Source organism: Apodemus sylvaticus, chromosome 2 (assembly GCF_947179515.1).
Source record: "Apodemus sylvaticus chromosome 2, mApoSyl1.1, whole genome shotgun sequence".
Taxonomy (NCBI): domain Eukaryota; kingdom Metazoa; phylum Chordata; class Mammalia; order Rodentia; family Muridae; genus Apodemus; species Apodemus sylvaticus.
In genome coordinates this window covers 39,629,990-39,650,655 of record NC_067473.1, presented here as the reverse complement: position 1 = coordinate 39,650,655, position 20,666 = coordinate 39,629,990, and positions in this window count along the sequence as shown.

Here is a 20,666-nt window from a genome sequence, read left to right as displayed (position 1 = left end):
TTGATTGTTATCGTCATTCCCAAGAAGGAGGATGACATTTTATCAATATCACAGCATTTTCAACAAGCATAGGAAATAACAGTATGCCAGTTCTGAAGGGGTTTATGAAGCAAAGAATTAAACTGGCAATTAACCCATCAACAGTGCAAGCAGATGTACGTATTAGAAGTGGGTCCAGTCAAAGTGTCCTGATTATTAGCTGTTGAATGTGAGCTGATGCACACATATTTTCATAATTCACCATTTCAAGACTACACATTTTTTCTTCAGACTTTCTAAAAATCTAATGGCAGAATTTTTATTATATGCAAATAAGCAGCATTTGATTAGGTCCTGAGGCAGTTTCACCTGGATGTTCAGAGGAATGGCAATTGGAAGGAAGTGTATTTCATCACTGAAGTGTATTTTCCCTTGGGGGATACCAGCATTTGATTTTGACATTTATTTGTCCTATTTTATAAAGGACAAAACTACAATTACACTTTTTTTATATGCTACATTGGGCATTGTGTCAGGAAAAAAATCAAATCAAAGATAGTGTTTGTATACAAGCAAGCTCAAAATAAAGTCTATTAAACAAATTCCTAAGTTTGAGCCATTTGCACTAAGAAAGAGTATTTCACTAGTGCACACTATTGGAATTATAAGGAAAACTTAATGAAAAATCAACCTGAAGAAATGGGATCTCATCTCTATTCCTGCATAATGTCCTCTTGACTTTCAGTAACAAACAAAATAAAATAAAAAGTTTAGCATTTGATTAATTACTAAGTTTCTGTTTGTCATTTAATTTTTAGGGTCCTGAAATTAGGGTGTTGCTTGATAATTAATTTGGTTACTATAACAATGAATAAATATTTGCCAAATAAATTTCAATGTGTTTTAAATGTCTTTGCAATCTATTTTAAAATTGAAATGATCACTTTGTCAGTCAAGAAATAATCTCCAACCCTATGAATAGATGCCCTTACCTTTTTGTAATTAAGCTTGATTATATTAAATGCAATTGCAAAACATATCTCATTTTTCTATTTATCAAAATACAAGCTTTGCAAATGATTGCTTTAAGCAAGAAATATATGGCAGGAGACTGAGACTAGCCAATGACAGCTATAATTTTTCATAAAAATGGAGAAACCTTCTTGTTGACTAATTGTTCTTGTGCTAACAATTATAAACAGTTCATTGAACTCAACAAATTGAAACTAGCACAGAACTATTTTAAAATTTATTTCTTCTCAAAGACAAGATTTTCTTTGAAGTATCTATTTACGAGAAGAGCCCGAGGTATTAGAAGCACATGCTGGTAATAGTAGCGCATATGAAGCTGAGGCAGGAGGCTAGCTGAGACTCTGTCAGACAGAGGAAGGGGGAGGAGGGATGGAGGAGAAAAGGAAGGGACAGAAACAAGAAAAGGAGGAAAGGAGAGGGAAAGGAGGGAGAAGGGGAGGAATGGTTACAAAGTATCTTGAATGTTTAGTACGAAAATAAAACTAAAATCAGGGCTTGGTAAATTGGCTCTTTGGTTAGTGTCTCTTGCTACTTTTCTAGAGGACTGGAGCTCATTTGTCATTCAATTGGCTCCAGGCTGTTAAATCACCAGCAGATTTAACAGCCTGGAGCCAATTCCGTGTGTACCTGGCTTGTATTCTCAGCACTTAGGATGTAGATTCCAGGAAATATCTTTGAGTTCCAGAACAAGCAGAGATGCATAATAAGAGACTGTCTTAAATAGAAAATTAAGTACAGAGAGTTAAAATTCCTTTATTTCCCTAAATATCTTCCTATAACATGGGAGTGAGTGAATGCACTAAGCCTTCAACTCTGATGCTTAAATTCAAGGGAAGAATGCGGTGATCTGTGCAACTGCTTATGTATATCAACACACATATGGATGGCCAGAATTTTCATGATCTCACCTCACTGAAATGCCTATCTAGAGTCATGTAGGTCCCTCTGCTCAAAGAAAACATTGTTGTGGTTTTCATTGGAGGTGGTGGTGGTGGTGGTGGTGGTAGCTATAGCTGTTGATATTGTTAGGATGGCCTGGTTCACATTACTATAAGGAGACATAACTAATCTGATAGATGAAATATGAAATTGTAGAGGACCACGATTCCTCCAAACTTTGTGAATGGAAAAGGACTGCATAGATGCCAGCTGCTACTTGTGGTGGTATTGTAATACTAAGAGATCTCAAAGATGCCAGAGAAAGGTTCGATACCAAGAGTCAACCTGATCCATGCTATACAGTTAGGGAATATGTATAGCTTGAGCTTTCTCTCCCTGTGAAGCTGAAATGATCTTGGAGGAGAGTAACATCTTCCACCCCATGCAGAATTTGGAAGCATGGCTCTCAGTTAGTCAAGGCTGTGTGATGGATGTTAGCCTCCTCTGACACTCCTGGGCAACACATATTATATCTGTGCACCCAACTGAAGGTTTTACCAAAGACTCAGAGTGCAGTTCATTTCAAGAGTACAGTCCACAGCGAAGCAAATAAATTTTCTTAATTAAAACACTTCATAGAAAAACAAAAAATTTTCACCTGAGGATTATCAAATGGCTGAGAAATGCCTAAAGAAATGTTCAACATCCTTAATCATCAGGGAAATACAAATCAAAACAACCCCAAGATTCCACCTCACACCAGTCAGAATGGCTAAGATCAAAAACTCATGGGGCAACAGATGCTGGAGAGGATGTGGAGAAAGAGGAACACGCCTCTATTGCTACTTGGATTACAAACTGGCACAACCACTCTGGAAATTAGTTTGGCAGTTCCTCAGTACTATAGGAGGACCTAGATATATCACTCCTGGGCATATACCCAGAAGATTCTGCTACATGTAATAAGGATACATGCTCCACTATGTTCATAGCAGTCTTATTTATAGTAGGCAGAAGCTGGAAAGAATCCAGATGTCCCTCAACAGAGGAATGGGTACAGAAAATGTGGTACATTTACACAATGGAATACTACTAAGCTATTACAGCATGTAGAAGAATGCAAATCAAGACATTCTTATCTCCTGTACTAAGCTCAAATCCAAGTGGATCAAGGACCTCCACATATAATACCAGACACACAGAAACTAATAGAAAAGAAACTGGGGAAGAGCCTCGAGCACATGGGCATAAGGGAAAGTTTCCTGAACAGAGCACCAATAGCTTATGCTCTAAAATCAAGAATTGACAAATGGGACCTCATAAAATCACAAAATTCCTGTAAAGCAAAGGACACTATCAATAGGACAAAATGGCAAGCAACAAATTGGGAAAAGATCTTTACCAACCTTACATCAGACAGAGGACTAATTTCCAATATATACAAAGAACTCAAGAAGGTAGACTCCAGAGAGCCAAATAGCCCTATTAAAAATGGGGAACAAAGCCAAACAAAGAGTTTTTACCTGAGGAATATTGAATGGCTGAGAAGCACCTAAAGAAATGTTCAACATTCTTAGTCATCAGGGAAATGCAAATCAAAACACCCCTGAGATTTCACCTCACACCAGTCAGAATGGCTAAGATCAAAAACTCAGGAGACAGCAGGTACTGATGAGGATGTAGAGAAAGAGGAACACTCCTCCACTGCTGGTGGGATTGCAAGCTGGTACAACCACTCTGGAAATCAATCTGGCAATACCTCAGACAACTGGGCATGATACTACTGGAGGACCCTGCTATACTGCTCCTGGGCATATACCCAGAGAATTCCCCAGCATGTAATAAGGACCCATGCGCCACTATGTTCATAGCAGCCCTATTTATAAAAGCCAGAAGCTAGAAAGAACCCAGATGTTCTTCAACAGAGGAATAGATACAGAAAATGTGGTATATTTCCATTATGGAATCCTACTCAGCAATTAAAAACAATGAATTCATGAAATTCTTAGGCAAATGGGTGGAACTGGAAAATATCATTCCAAGTGAGTAACCCAATCACAAAAGAACACACACAGTAAGTACTCAGTGATAAGTGGATATTAACCCAAAAGCTCAGTATACCCAAGATACAACTCACAAATCACATGAAGATCAAGAAGAAGGAAAACTAAAATGTGGATAGTTTGATCCTTCTTAGAAGGTGGATTAAATCATACAGTGGTGGCTCACACCTTTAATCCCAGCACTTGGGAGGCAGAGGCAGGTGGATTTTTGAGTTCAAGGCCAGCCTGGTCTACAGAGTGAGTTCCAGGACAGCCAGGGCTAAGCAGAGAAACCCTGTCTCAAAAAAAAAAAAAAAAAAAGAAGAAGAAGAAGAAGAAGAATCAAAATACCCAACCAATAGAATGAACATAGGGTCCCCAATGGAGCAAGGACCCAAGGAACTGAAGAGGTTTGCAGCCTCATAGGAGGAACAATATTATGTACCAACCAGTACCTCAAGAGCTCCCAGGGACTTATCCAACCAGAATACACATGGAGGGACTCATGGCTCCAGCTACATATGTAGCAGAGGATGACCATTTCAAACATCAGTGAGAGGAGAGGCCGTTGGCCATACGCAGGATTGATGCCCAAGTGTAGGGGAATGCCAGGTCAGGAAAGTGGGGGTTGGGGTGAGCGGTTGTTAAGCAGGGGGAGGGGAATGGGATAGGTGGTTTTCAGAGGGGCAACAGGAAAGGAGATGCCATTTGAAATGTAAATAAAGCAAATATATAATAAAATTTTTAAAAGGAAATAAAATGCAATAAATAGAAAAAAACCTACAAAAGTTAATTTACTTCTTAAGAAAATAATCATTTTGAGAACTGGCAAATAGATTCTTGCTGTCATGAATTCCATTCCCTATCTTTGTTGCATCTCAAGAAAAGAAAATCTGTCCATTATGTGTATGTGTGCATTTTTGACACTTATATGACACTTATATACACTATATGTATAATATATAATATTGCATATTATATATAGTATGTGTGGGTAATTCTGGTGATTTAAACTTTTAGTAATAAGAGGATATTTCCTCTACCCATTAAAAATCCAGCAAAGAAATACCACTTTCTTCTTAGTATTTTTGTAGTTACATTATGTAATATAAGCATGTACAGAAAAGTGAAGAGATTTGGTTAATCAAGTTTAAAACATTAAACATGAACGACTCTTCCCTCTTTATGTCTTTAATAATAAAAACAGACCAAAGATATCAATTATTGGTTAGCTCTGAAAAGCCGTATGATTAAAAGATTGAATGGATGTTAAGTACTACAAATGAGGAATTTGTAAAATAGAGGAGAAAATTTATGTAGGACGATTAAATATTTGTGAATCTCAATAATATGGTGAGTATTGTGGAACATTTAAAAGTGGCTTCTGTTCTTGGTTTGTTTTTTCCCCCTTTCTACTTTCAGCTTTTTGTTAACAGATCTGCCTAGCTCCTGAAGCTTTGAAAAGGCATTTAATGCACATGCATTTTACAAATCCTAAGCAGGAAGCATATATTAGTTCTTCAAAGCATATTGATATTTTTTAACTGTGGATTTTGGCTTTCATGTGATAAAAGTTTACTGATTTCCTTGCCATGTCTTGTTAAGGCTTAAGTTCCTCATTTACATATTTGATGTCTCTCAGGAGACAGACAAGCTTCAAGTTAATTATCTATGTAGCTGTAAGAACTCTTGTTTCCTGGTTAAGAACTCTTCAAAAGTAAACTAATAGTTATTAAATGTTACATCAAGTCACCAAAAGTAATCAGGGCACACAATGAGAGGCGCTAAACAGCCACTTAAATTTAATAATAATAAAAAACCCTCAACTTTTTGCAATATAAATGAATATAAATCAATTAAATCTCTCACATTAATTTCCAAGGAAAACAGACAGCAGAAACCAAACAGCTGAAAATCTCTGCCCTAGAAAGTGATTAGGCACTGCTGGAGGTTTGTAGAAATTATAAAATTTGGAAAATACACTCAATGATCTCAGACACATAAGAGACCCATAATGGAGGAAAAGAATCTCTGTCCTTTTCTCTCATGAATATGAGTTATTGTGTAGGGCATATGTACACATACATGTACATATACACATATACACACATACACACATATAAATACATAAACATGCGCACAGGTATGTGCATACATATGTAATACATAATAGAACATGAAGTATGTGCATCCTATGCTGGCATTAAATGAATAAATGTTTTATTTTCTGTAAAAACAAATTTATATATATATGTATATATATATATACATATATATATATTTATATATATATGTATATATATATATATATATGAAGAAATTATAATCTTTGAATGCAAATGTCTATTATAGGTCTATTACATAGAATGATAGGAAAGGTTGGAAAGAGCGGCAACCCTAAGATAGATTTGACTTGCAGTTGGGAAATTGGAACAGCAGCTATCAGGTGAGTTAATTAATCTGGGTATCGTGCAGTAAGCGAAAGTGTGCCATCTATTTCACAAGGGTCCATTGTGTCTTGCATGTGAAACAAATTTACCCTGTTTGATTAAGGATTACTGATTGCCTCCAATTTATTATATGTATCCTATAATTAAGTCACAATGAGTTCGAATGAAATGGGGATGGTCTTCTCCACAAAGAAGACAACAAGCTCATTCTAGGGAGACCTTGGGGGTCATTCAAGAAGCAATTAAATGTTCTCTGGGGTGCATTGAAAGAGAAAGTGCTTGGTGGGCTGAATGGCCTCTCCTTATATTCATGCTTCTCAATATTCTGCTCTTAGAGAGACAAATGAAACCATGTCATAAAATAACTCATGGCACAATCAGCATGGAAAACAATGCTGTCCTTTCTTCTATACTAAGGAAAATGTTGTACAGAAAATAATCTATACTTCCTAGAAAATAAAGAGCAACATCTGCCAAACTGCAAAGATTTGCCGGGATCTGTTTAAGGGAATATATACAAATCAACATACTGTGGACTGTGTGCAAGACCTTTAACTACTTACGTTATGCAGTTATGCAAATAACATACCTTGCAAATTCTTTTCAGCAAGTGAGATGGAAAGATTCAAGAAGAGTATCTGTATTGTGCTGTGTGTTTGCGTTAATACTCTTATAAGTGAGCAGCATATATACAAAGTTCTATCAGAGCCCTGCTAAAACTGGCATAGAGGAAGTTATTCAAAATTATGGCAGTGAAGTAATAAGACTAAACTCTACTGAGTTTTTAAGTGATGGAAAAATACTTAGAAACATTTAGAGGAATCATTTGCACATCTGAAGACGTCATCTTGTATATGCTATTTGGTCCTTATGAAAACTCGGCCCCACCTTGCTGACAGAGACTAAGAGATGCTGATAACTGGATTACTGGGGCAGATTACCATTTCAATGGCATGGAGAAAACATATGTGATTACAGGTGTTTTTTTGAAATGGATTGTAAGGAAAGCATGAATTATAGTAAGAAATAAAACTGATAATTTTCCCTCAGGTTTTAGGCTGTTAGCTCCCTAATCAGATATTAATTTGGCTTCACAGAGAAATGGGAATAGCCTGGGGATGGAAAGCTGCTCAAAAGTTAAGAGCACTTGTTGTTCTTGTAACAGACCCAGGTTCAGTTTCCAGAACTCACATGATGGCTCACAAATATCCTTATTTCGACTTCTAAATGATCTGATTTCCCCTTTCTGACACCCACAGGAACAAGACACACATATGGTACACATACAATACTTGTAGGTAAAACACACAAACATAAAATGAAAATGAATAAATTTGAGAAAAGCAGGAAAGAAAGGAGGAAGAGAAGAGAGAGAGATAAGAAAGAAAGAGGAAGATAAAGAGAGAAAAAGAAAAAAGAAAGGGAAGGAAAGAAAGGAAAGGAAAAGAGGAAGGAAGGAAGGAAGAAAGAGAGAGAGAGAGAGAAAGAAAGAAAGAAAGAAAGAAAGAAAGAAAGAAAGAAAGAAAGAAAGAAAGAAAGAAAGAAAGAAAGAAAGAAAGAAAGAAAGAAAGAAAGAAAAGAAGGAAGGAAGAAGGAAGGAAGGAAAGAAAGAAAAAAGGAAGAAGGAAGAAGGAAGGAAGGAAAAGAAAGAAAGAAGGAAAAGCAGGTTACCATCCCTTAGTAACTTTCCATTTTTATGGAAGTTCTTAGGAAAACACAGAACAAGCCTATGCCAATCTGAAAATTTTAGTGACTAAAGGTTTCCTTTGTACATGAGTACTTTTAAGATATGTTTTGCCTGCATGTATATGTGTACCATGTGTGTGCCTGGTGCCTCTGGAGGTCAGAAGAGGGCATTGGATGCCCTTACCAAATAACATATTACCCAGATATTAATTACAAAGACTGTCTTCAGCAAAGACCTGGGATGACCATATTTATACAATGAATACACCAACCATTTATGTTTTAAAAATCAGTAAATATGAAAACCTTTAAAGAGCCTAACCAAATCTCAGCTATATAAATCATTGGTTCTTAGGTTTATGGATCACATTCACTGAGTGTCAGCTTCATTTCTTCATTTGGAACAACAACAACAACAAAAAGACATGAAATATGCAGTCAAAGTTGCCACCAGAATGAAAGCAATCATCAGACCAGAGTGAACCTCTGTGCTCTACTTAGTTTTTTTCTATCAAACATAAAACAAACCAAAGGCTGCTGTTGAATTTTTAATGAAAATAATGACATGACATGCATGATATTCACTTGAGAAAATCACTCTGTTGGAGTGATGTTCAAGTAGAAGGGTGACTTTTCTGATGGAACCAAAAAAAAAAGAGATCCTGGTTTTTACTGTTAAGTTTTTTGGGAAAGGGAAAACAAGAACATTCTTTTTTCTGTAATGACAGAGGCAAGGTTGTCTTTTGAGATGAGAATATGATAGGGACGATGGCAGAAGCCAGGAACTTATGAGGTAGGGAAGAGCCAAACAAGGGCACTAGACAGAAGGCCAAGAAGGGCCAATGTGAAGCTTAGCTAGCATTCGTGATGGTAGCATTTCAAGTCATTGTATCAGGCGTGCATTTCCAACCTTCTGAGATTTGATCCAAGACTTAAGAAATTGAATAGCTTTATTGATCTGAATTAGGATGCTACTTGGTGGTTGACACTGAAGGATTGCACCTTTAGAGTGCACCCAAGGATGTGATGCTATATAGTTGGAGCACTCTAGATGACAGCAACCCAGAGGGGTTGGGAAAAATCGGAATTTCAGGTTTACATCCATAAATGGGAAGAAGTAGAACAGAAAAGAGAAACTTAAGGTCATGAAAAGCTAAGATCAATGTGAGTTTAGAGTTTGTTAATTTGATAAAAGATCAGAAAGAAATAACAGAATAGAATGTTTCACTGTATTGAAGAAGAAATTATTACAAGCAATTGCAATCTCCAAGGTAAAAAGCACAGGGGCTCCTGAAACAAACTATGTACCAAAGTCACTAGGAGGAAAGTAAGAAGAAAGTGTGCTAAAATATTTTATTAAAGTAGTAATGAAAGCATCTAAGTCACTCTGAGTGTCATTAGGAGTTCAGTTTGAAGGGAAAACAGTAAATGGACTGTAACAGCCTGAATCATAATTAGTGAGTTCACTAATTGGTAAAAGCAAACAGAAAAGTTCAAAATAAAAAAGCATTGTAAGTTTTCCAGGGAAGGTGATATACATGGCACAGGAAGTGAAGACAGTGCATCTCCTACCCACAAGCATTTGTGGTGGTAGAGAAAACAGTAGCTATGGAAATTCTACTTCAAGGAACTGATCAGTTTCTAGGACCACAAGGAAAGGAAGCCTTTCATGAGAAGTTGGAGAATACAAAACAGCAAGATTCCAATGGCCAGTGAAGCATTCAGGAGGGGAGTTTGGTGGAAAGAGGTGGCAAGCAAGATGAAGCTAAGGGTAGCCATGGGGACCCTAGAGACAGAGAAAGGGGACAAAGTCCAGGAGTATCTACTAATAGTAGGGATGAGGCATGTGGGGTTTCTGTTCCCCTAAATCTCTGGGTGAAATCTGCAGGAATTGCCGGACAGTGGGCACATGCTAGTCATTCATATCATTCCCACCACAAAACAAAATAGAGGTAGCAAAGGAAAGCAAAATAGAGAAATAAATCAGACTTTAAAAAAATGAGGTGGAATCAAAACCAGATTGTATGAGAGCACAGTTTTGTTTAGGAAGGTCTCTGGTTGTCATCTGGACACAGCGTTTGTTAGTTCTTTGGAGGTTCAAACAATAAACAGAATGAGTCTCTTTGACTCTTGTGTATTTTTAGAAATCAACCATTTTATGTACTACATTTAAAGTAGATGACAGGCACAGTCCACTCATTTGGCATTGTCACACAGGGCTTGTCTTAGACATTCTTTTGCTACTGCAACCTCAGACTATTACACTCCATTTAGTAGCCAGAGTAGGTTCTTTGTTTCCAGAACATTTTATTCATTTTTCTGTCTCTATTGTGATCTCTCCCTCCCTCCCCCTGCCCCCACCCTCCCTCACCTCTCTCTCTCCTCTCTCTCTCCTCTCTCTCTCCTCTCTCTCTCCTCTCTCTCTCCCTGTATGATATTTATTGAAACTTTGTCACATTACATACCCTGAACTAATCAAACTCTAAAGTTCCTGGTTTGCAGATGTCGGCCGCTATGCCAAGATAGGGGTTCTTAAATATCTGATTTTCTCCAAGCCTCATGTTCCCTTAGGATCACACTCTAGTGTTCAGTTATCCATAAACACTTCTCAAAGATCAGTCCTTGAAGATTATTTTCATGTCCTATAAATGTAATAACTTACAAAGATGTCTCAGACTTAAACATGACAATGTGTGTAGATGCTCCTGGCTACTGTTATTATACTGTCCACCTAGGTATCTTGGCTTTCCCAACAAACTGTACATCCTTGAGGGGAAGGAACCTCATCCTGTCAACTGAAGCTTGAGTCTACTGCAAGGTTCTCTTATAGGAGGGTTGCAATAAAATGATTATCTTGTAAGACAGTTTGTACATATGAATTGGGCTGGAAAGAATGTGTTAACAAAAAGAATGCCTCCCTAGGAGGAATTTTAGGTTTCATAACAAGCTAGTAAAATATTTATGAACAAAATGGCCTTTCTAAACCCTCCAATTATACAGGCTATGTACACATCAGCCATGGCAGGGCAGTTTTATAAAATAAATATTTAAAGATAACAAATGTTATAAGATTGAAAACAATTTTAAAAGAATACTGCTAACTGCAAACTTATTGAAAAAAATCCAAGTATCAGAAAACATTTTTGAGTGACATGGTTATTTACTAAGTTAATGAAACCTAAAGAATCATAATGTTCAAGCGCTGCTTCTCATCCTGACATGTCCTTTGAACACAACTCTCACATATGATTGTGTATCTGTGTTTACAAGAGATAAGTAAATAAATGAACAAATGAACAAGATGTAGAGGAAAGAGGCCACCTCACCGCGGGGACCAGTCTGGATGCTGGCCACCCTGGGCTGAGGAGCAGTTGCAGAGTTTCTTTCTCACAGCTGGAAAGTGACTGCAGATTATTGGTGATCTTACAGCTGGCTTAGCAAGTCACTATAACAGTACGCTAAATACTCTCCCTGACTATGTCAAGAATGGCAGGTGCATAAAGGAATCAAACTCTCCAGTAGTCAGTGGTCAGACCGATGACAAACATTTTCTGCACATGTCTCCATCCTGTGTATTTGTCTTCTCTAGAACACAGGGTAACAGTCTTTTCAGGCTTTCCATCCAAGGTGAGTTGTAGGATCAAAAGATAAATAAAATACCAAATTAAAACCCATGAAACTTAGTGGTGAATTAATATCTAAATTTGGGAAATAGGCTGTTTCCTCTGGGACTGTATCCTCGGAGTTTTTTGACACAAATTTGAGGCAATAGAAAATAAATGAAGCCTAAGAGAGCTCAATTTACAAATTAGGTTAAGAACTGAAGGAGACAACAAATGTACAAAAAAAGTAGAGTTTCAATGAAGCCACAAAGTCAACACTAAAACAGCAGCTCTATAATTCTATAAGAAGCATGCAGTGAAAGAAGGGTAGGAAGGAATGGAAAATGTTCAAAAACAAAGCACTATTCTCACCACAATGAAGCCGCTTACATTCCTGAAGTAGTGTGAGATTTATATCATCCCAATAAGGACAGTCATTCACCTCCCTCCCTGTTTGTTGGGGGGCGCATTAAGTGCCATCTTCTGCCTCCTGGCTGTTGGTATAGAAACAGACTAAGAATGATAAATGCACAGTACTTTCTTAGTTTAAAGAGTGAATGATATTTTGAAGTACCTCTCAAACATACACAGTTTTGACACCTAAGTCTAAAATCTAGGTAAACCTGAAAAACTGGAGTATTCCCATAGCCTACTTTTTGGCCGAATTTTGAACTTGATTTACCATCTCATGTGTGCTTTTCAACCACCTACTCTGGGGATTCCAATAAAAATTTCATGTGAAAATTTAATAGAAAAAATGGAAAACTAATAAAAACAAATGTAGGTGGCAATGTTTCTGACTTTGGACTCATGAATAAAAGAGTCATGAATAACCCAAAACCCTCAGTAAAGAAAAGGCTGTATCAGAGTTGCAGATAGATGGTCTTCATTGTTAATAAAAACTAATAGATTCACAGTCAAGGAAGATGTTAAATTTATTAAAACAAAAACAATGAATTAATGAATTATGGAATAATTTGATAACAAAAAAATAACAACCTCATTAATAAGCCAAACAAAAAAAATGGGGAACTCCTGAAAACACAAAAAGGAGTGAAAAAGAGGGAGAGGAACTTACACAGGGAACGCAGACAGCTGAGTGTTTGAAGAGACATCAGATTTGAATTATTTCTAGAAGAATTAAAATTAAAATATTGCTTTTCATGTATGACATTTTCAAATATGAAGAAGTTGATTAACACCAACAATTTGTCAAAATGTATTAAGTTATTGTAGTCATTGTAGAGAATAACAGGGCAGGCACAGTCAAACTTTAAGTTGTATAACCATTGACTAGGCAGTCATTCTTTAGAGCATTCTACCAATTTATAAACTATGCCTTGCTGGACAGTGAGGAAGAAATCTGAATTATCTTGTTGGGCATATATACATACACATATATAGAATTAGAATTACAGATGATACTAAGGTGCCATGCAGGTGAAACTGAGCCTCCTGCAAGAGCAGACAGTACTTAACTGATGAGTCATTTCTCTATCCCAAAGGCTAGGATTTTGTAGATCGCACATTTTTCAATTCTACTGCAAGAAAGAAAAAAAAAAGCTTTGACTGATCTGTGTGTCAGGAACAGAGTTGGATAGAAGCTTTCATTCCAGGTCCATGACAAAATTAATAATTCTGACAATGTTCAGCTAAACAATAAAACATATTGGATATTCATCATAGACTCTAGACACAGGCTATATTAACAAAAAGACTTTTGCATGAGTGCCAGGGAAATAGCCCAGCATGTAAAGTGATAGCCTTCCAAGCATGAGGACAGGACTTCAACCCATAAAACCAACTTTAAAAAGCTGGCTGTGGTTGGTATGTACTTGTAATCCCAGCACTGGGGAGCCTGAGACAGGAACAATCCTGGGACTTTCAATCCTACCTCCCCAATCCTAGACCAGTGGAAAATCTTACCTCAATAAAAAGTATATGCCACATGAACAACAGTGTCTTAATTAGAATTTCCATTACTGTGAAGGAACATCATGACCAAGGCAACTTTTATAAAGTACAAAATTTAATTACAGGTTCAGAGGTTCTGTCCAGTATCCAGGCATAGTGCTAAAGAAGAAGCTGAGAGTTCTACATCTTGATTTAAGAACAAGAGAAGAGACTGTCTTCCAAACAGCTAAGAGGAAGGTCTAAAAGCCCATCCCACAATCACATACTTCTTTCAGCAAAGTCACACCTACTCCAACAAGGCCAAAACTCCTAATAGCGCCATTCCCTGACCCAACAATATTCAAACCACCACATTCTACTTCCTGACCTTCACAGCCTTGTTCAAACACATGAGCCACTGGGGGCAATACCTAGCCATCGCATGATGCAAAATACACTTAGTCCAACTTCAAAAGACCCTAAAATCTATAACACCAATGTTAGAAGTTCACAGTTCAAATACTCTTCTAAGACTCATCCAATCACTTAGAATGAAATGCAAAAAAGAAGATTACATATCTCCAACATCATATGATATATATTATCATCAAAAACCTCATAGTGACGAAATTCTGGACCAAAGCAAGACTGAAAGCCATCCGGGCAAAGTCCAAACTTGCATCTCTAAGTCTGATATGAAAGCACTGTTTAGATCTCCAGCTCCTTTCTGTTTGGTTAACTGTAGCATAATTTGCTTTGGTTGCTTCCATGCTCCATCAGCCCTTTCCTAAACAGGTATCCCATGGCTCTCATATCTCAAACATCTTCAGGTCTCAAAGGCAACCTCAATGTTTCAGGTTCATGTTCCAATGGCTGGGATCTACACATCAACATCTGGGGTCCTCCAAAGGGTTTGGTTGGATCACATCCCGACTCTGTACTCTGTAGCACCCCCGTGTTTGGTTGACTCTATTTCATTGCTGCTGCTGTTCTTGGTGGCCATCCCATGGTACATCCCATCTCCAACATGCTGGGGTATCTCACTTCAATTAGATTTTATCCAATAGTCTCTAATAGGCGCCCTTCAGAATCCCAAGTCTCAGCTTCTTCGCATGACACCTTTAGTTCTGGGCCATCATCTATAACTGAAGCTGCGCCTTCACAAGTGCCGTTCCCTGACCTCTCACAAGTGCCAAGTTTCAGCTCGTATTCATGACCTCTGCATACCTTCAAAACCAGTACCACTGGGTCATTCTTACATATTACCAAGTCCAGCTGCAGCACAAGGCACATCCTTGGCTATCTCTGAAACATAGTTTCTTTGTACTTTCAGAAAACACTTCCCAGAAGAATTCACCTCAATGATGTGAACTCTTTTTAATCACCACTAATTTCTTAGCTCCAGCTAACCAGCATTAATTTTTCCCTGTAGTCCCTTCTGTTCTTGACTTTAAAGTCAGAGCGACATGGCCAAAGCTGCCCCTTTTTCTATTACACTATCACCAGCTTTCTGTTCTCAACTCCTACACTGCCTAAGAATAGCTGTCCTGGAACTTGCTCTGAAGACTGATCATGAAATTTGTCTCCTGGATGCTGGAATTAGTGGTGTGTATCACCATGCCTGGAACAAAGATTTTCTCTTCTTGGAACTTGTTCTGTACAAACCTGGCCTTGAATTCAGAGACCTGCTTGCCTCTGTCTCCTGGGATTAAAGTTTGTACTACTATGCTTGGGGTTAACCTGTCTATGGCCACTATTCCTCAAGATACAGATTAAAAGCCTGTGACTCCATTTCTGGATTGTAATTCATTTCAAATTAGAAGTCAAAATAAAAATATTAACCAAGTAATAATAACACCTAGCATGACATAAACTGTTCCTTGTTAAATGACAATGGATAAACAATAGGGTTAGTTAGGTGGGATTTTTCCACCAAAGTCACCATCTGTTTATCTCCTCTAACACAGGATTTAGCTCCATTGCACTTCTTGGTAACCTTACGTAAACCGTGCATTTTGCGACTTTTCTTTGTAAGCTTGCTATCCTTTATCAAAACTCATCTTCATGAGAGTAAACCAGAGGACAAATTCTATGTTGGGTTTTTCTGAGACTTCCTTTCTCAATGCAATTCATCAAAATCTCTTTTCCAGGCAGACTTGTCAGATAAGGGCAAAAAGTAGCTACATTCTTCACAAAAACATTGTAAGAATGATCTCCAGGTAACATACTAAAATTCCTCTTCTATGAAACATCTAGAGGCAGGTTTCCACAATTCAAATTATTTTCAGCATCAATGTCTTCTGTATTCATATTAGGATAGCCAGTTAACCCACATTTAATGCATTCCACTGTTTTCCAAGTTCAAAGTGCCAAAACCCAAAGCATGGTTAGGCCTAGCACAGCAGGGTCCTACTCCTGGCACTAAATTCTGTTGTCTTAGTTAGGGTTTCTATTACTGAAGAGACACCACGACAAAGACAATTCTTATAAAGGTCAACACTTAATTGGGCAGCTTATAGGTTCAGAGGTTCAGTCTATTATCTTTAAGGTGCCACTACAAATGACATTTAAGATTGAGCTATGATCTCCACATGCATGTGCATATGTGTATATTCATACACATACAAATACTCATGAAAGTAAAAATTTTATACCCATAGCTAATGTGTTAATTAAACTTTCTTAATATCATAATTTTAAAATTCTAAATAATAAATATATGTTGTACAATTGAAGGCTGAAATGAAATAAAAGAAACGAAGTAGAATAGGGGATGAAAGAGCCTTGACAGAGAAAGTATTTAAATAATCTGTGTAGTTGTGAAGCAAATAAAGTAGTGGGAATAATGTAAGGAACTACCTGAGAAGCCATTAGCTGTATAGAAGTCAGCCGTGAGCTTCTATATTTGTCAGTCACTGGCAGAGCCTCTCAGGAAGCAGCTGTCTCAGGATCCTGTCAGCAAGCACCTGTGGACATCCACAATAGTGTCTGGGTTTGGTATTTGTAGATGGGATGGATCCCCAGGTGGGGCAGTCTCTGCTAACTAATAGGCTGAGCACAGGGTCCCCAATGGAGGAGCTAGAGAAAGGACCCAAGGAGCTGAAGGGATTTGCAGTCCCATAGAAGAACAATAATATGAATCAACCAGTACTACCTGAGCTCCCAGGGACTAAACCACCAAACAAAGAGTACACATGGAGGGACCAATGGCTCCAGCCATATATGTAGCAGAGGATGGCATTGTCGTTCATCAATGAAAGGAGAGGCCCTTGGACCTGAGAATGCTCAATACCCTGGTGTAGGACAGGGAAACAGGCATGGGTGGGTTGGTAAGTGTGGGTGGGGGGTGGCAAGAATGGGATAGGAGGTTTTTGAAGGGGATACGAGGAAAGGGAATAACATTTGCAATATAAGTAAAGAAAATATCTAATGAAAAAAGAAAAAATAAAGAAATCTGCTGCATTTGTAAGCATACCCTATATCTTGTACATAAAGATTTTAAGGAAGCAGTCATCTGAAGAAAGAAGTCTGAAGAAAAATTAAAATACTTTTATCTAAAATTAGGAAAAGTTTATATACATTTGGAAATTTGAAAGTACAGTAAAATTTAATAAGAAATTTCCCTTGAATATTGGAACTTAAGGTAAATTAAATTAAATTTTTAATTATAAGAGGGAAGAGACAGAAGATGTCATTATATGTTCTGAAGAGGATTCAAGATATTGTAAGAGTTGATGTCTTTGCTTCCTTATATAGTCTAATTGTATGACAAAAGCAAAATTTTACCTTATTTAATGAAACTATATGATTAACACTATTTTTGGCTTTAGTTGAGTTATCTAAGAGCATATATAATTCCCAACTAAAAAAGTGAAAGTAAAAGAGATATAGTTGTCTATGACAATATCCATGGAAAATCCAAAGGAAAAACTGGAGAGAAGGAAATTGCTTTTAATAGCCATATAGTTGAAAGTTTTAGAAAGAATGACCCTAGGTCAAGTCAAGAAAGACCCTGACTTAATCTCTACCTCCTGTCCTTGTTTATGAGTAACTGACTATATTAGTCAGGATTCTCTAGAGTCACAGATTGTATGGAATGTCTTTCTATATTGAGGGAATTTATTATGATGATTTACAGTTTGTAGTCCAACTCCCCCAACAATGGTCAGCTGTGAATTGGAAGTCTAAGAATTTAGTAGTTACTCGGTGCCACAAGACTAGTTGCTTCAGCTGGCCAACAGATGTGCTGGCAAGTAAATAGAAGCATCAAAAAAGAGCAAAGCTTCCTTCTTCCAATGTCCTTATTTAGGTCTCCAGCAGAAGGTGTGGCCCAGATTAAAGGTGTGGCCCACCTGTATCTGGGACTTGTTTTGTCCTAGGCTTACCTTGAACTCAAAGATCTCCTTGCCTTAATCTCTTGGGATTAAAGGTGTGTACTACTTTGCCAGTGCCTAAGCTTTTCATAGTCACTATGCCATGATCTCCTCAAGGTCTCCATGTCAAGATCCAAGTCACAAACATGTGTTCTCCAGCCTCTCAATCTAGATCACAGATGAGCCCTCCAATTCTGGATTGTAGGTCATTCTAGATATAGTCAAGTTGACAACGAAGAGTGGCCGTAACTCTGACCTTAACGTATTTGATACCCAGACACTGATTCTGACCTTATGGTTAAGCTGTCAAATCTGTACCACTGGGCCTCACTTTCCTCTGATTATCTGTAGCTGAAATGCATCTTTACCTCTTCCTCTGAAAGCATAAATAGTCCTTATGTGTTGGACTGCCTTCTGACAATGGATTAATTAAAGTGTGAACTCATACTTTATACCCAACCATTCCATTCCAAAAGTCTTATGGATGACATACAGTTCATGAAATAAATTTATAACTTCCAATGATTCTTCCATATCTGCAATATATATTTGGTCTGAATTCCAAGTAAATTCTAAGTGCAACCTATTCTTTATCAAAACAATGACTCAAAGCTCAGCAGTGTTCGGATTCAGTCTGTATCAAATAATAAAACCCTATGGCTATCATATAGATGCAAAATTGTATATTTTTATGTTACTGTGTTTACATATACCTATCAATTTATTTTAAATGCAAATCTTTCAAACATTTAGTCAGTCTGAATTTCAAATTTTGTTAATTTGACATTCTATATTACTTTGTTTTCTTGTTCTCATGAAAATCTTTGGTCATTAAGTGATTCTTGGCCCTAACTAATTCTTCTGGAACAGAAGGAAGATGCATACTATCCTGGGTTAGATCACCCATCACACATTGCATAATGGCCAACAGGCACTGACTCTCCACAGCCAGAGAAAACTGTGTATGTAACATACTGGGAACTAACTGACTTAAATAACCATATAAATCAACCTGTGTAAACCTCATTTTTCTTTTCTTCAAAATGGGAGATATAAACCCTAGAAGGTGGAAGACACCTGAAAATAAGCCTTGGTAAAGTTTGGGATGTTTGCCACTAGACCAAATGCCTGACCTGCGGCAAAGGTAACTTAAAAATGAATCTTGAGAGAGGTGGAAACAATGGAAGGACCCGAACTTATTTTGATTCCCGATAATTTACAGAATTATAGGTCATTCACTAAATTGATTTTTAGCGAATTAGCTTTAAGGAAATTGGTCATTTGCCAAATTGGCTTTCAGCAAAAGAGCTGTCTGCTAATTGGCTTTCTGTGCATTATTTTATGTAAATTGTTCTGCTTCCTTTCTAACATAATGTTTGAAATTAGGGGACATTTGTTCTCACTCTAGAAATCATCAGTGGCCTCAAGAAGGTTGAGATAGTTTTTAGAATATTGTATGTCAATAGTAGTAGCTCTCAAGGTTGTCAGAAATAGACTTGCTTTCTTAGATTCAATACCTGATTTTTTTGATCGACCTCACTTGAAAAAGTGTACCTAGAAACCCCTGATTTCCAAGTAACTGCATGGAAGTATATGCCTTGGAACACACTCTACCATGCAAACTATTCTACCTGTAGATCTTCCTACTGCCACAGAGAGTTCTGCATGTTCAAAAGGGTTTACTATGGAGCAGTAGTAGATTGTATCTTTTGTTATTTATGGATAAGCATGTGGGAAACCCTCCCCGCCCCCAAAAAAGAGATAATAGTGACACCAGAATAAATAGCAAGTTAAAATTATGTCGTACCACATCAGCCAGATGGACTCATTAATGCTGCTTTTGTTTTTCTTGAATGAAGTCCCATCTGAAAACCTGATTTAGGTAATATTACAGATTTTGTAGACAAGGACTATATTTGTGTCATATGGGCCTTCAAGGCACCATGGTTCTTGCATTGTTAAATAACCTTCAGTCTGTAACTGACATTTAATACAGTCAGGTTAAAAAAAGAGAAAATTGCTAAAAAGAAATAAAATTCACCTATTTCTGTTGAACAGAGAATTCAACATCCTTAAAAGTATTTTTTAAAAGTCTGGTTTTATACTTTTATATAAAGAGAAATGCCCAACTATTAATTCTTGAGCACAATATTATGCAAGTTTTCAACTAGAGATAACTCTTAAACAGGATCCTGGATCCAGTATAATTCAGTGATTTCTAGTTAATTTGGACACAACTCTACTTTTGTTACTCTATGAACTAGTAAAGAAAATAATGGCTAAAATTTTGTTCAAAACATAATTATTTTGAAAACTGTAAAATAACAAATAAAAAGCTTTTTAATGTGTTCATCGTGTTTGGAGGAATGTTAAGTGTTATTTTTCAATTATATGATTAGAATTTAAAAAAAATCAAGTCTTCATGTAGTTACTTCATTACTATAAACGAGACTGGGTTACCACAGGCTTTGGCTAAGTTCTCTCCGAAAAATAACCTTCTAATGCATTATAAATTACTATAAATTTTGCTATAATTAATACAGGAGGATGCAAATTTATATGTGTTCATACTTGAACAAATTATGGCATATTTTATATAAATTACACTTTCTGTTATTGTTTTTGAAAGGCAAGAAAAAATAGCTAAAGCCTTGCTACATGGAGCTTTTAACAGGACCTGCTATGCAAAAGTGCACAGATTTTTTTTTTTAAAAAATTGAAATGAAAACA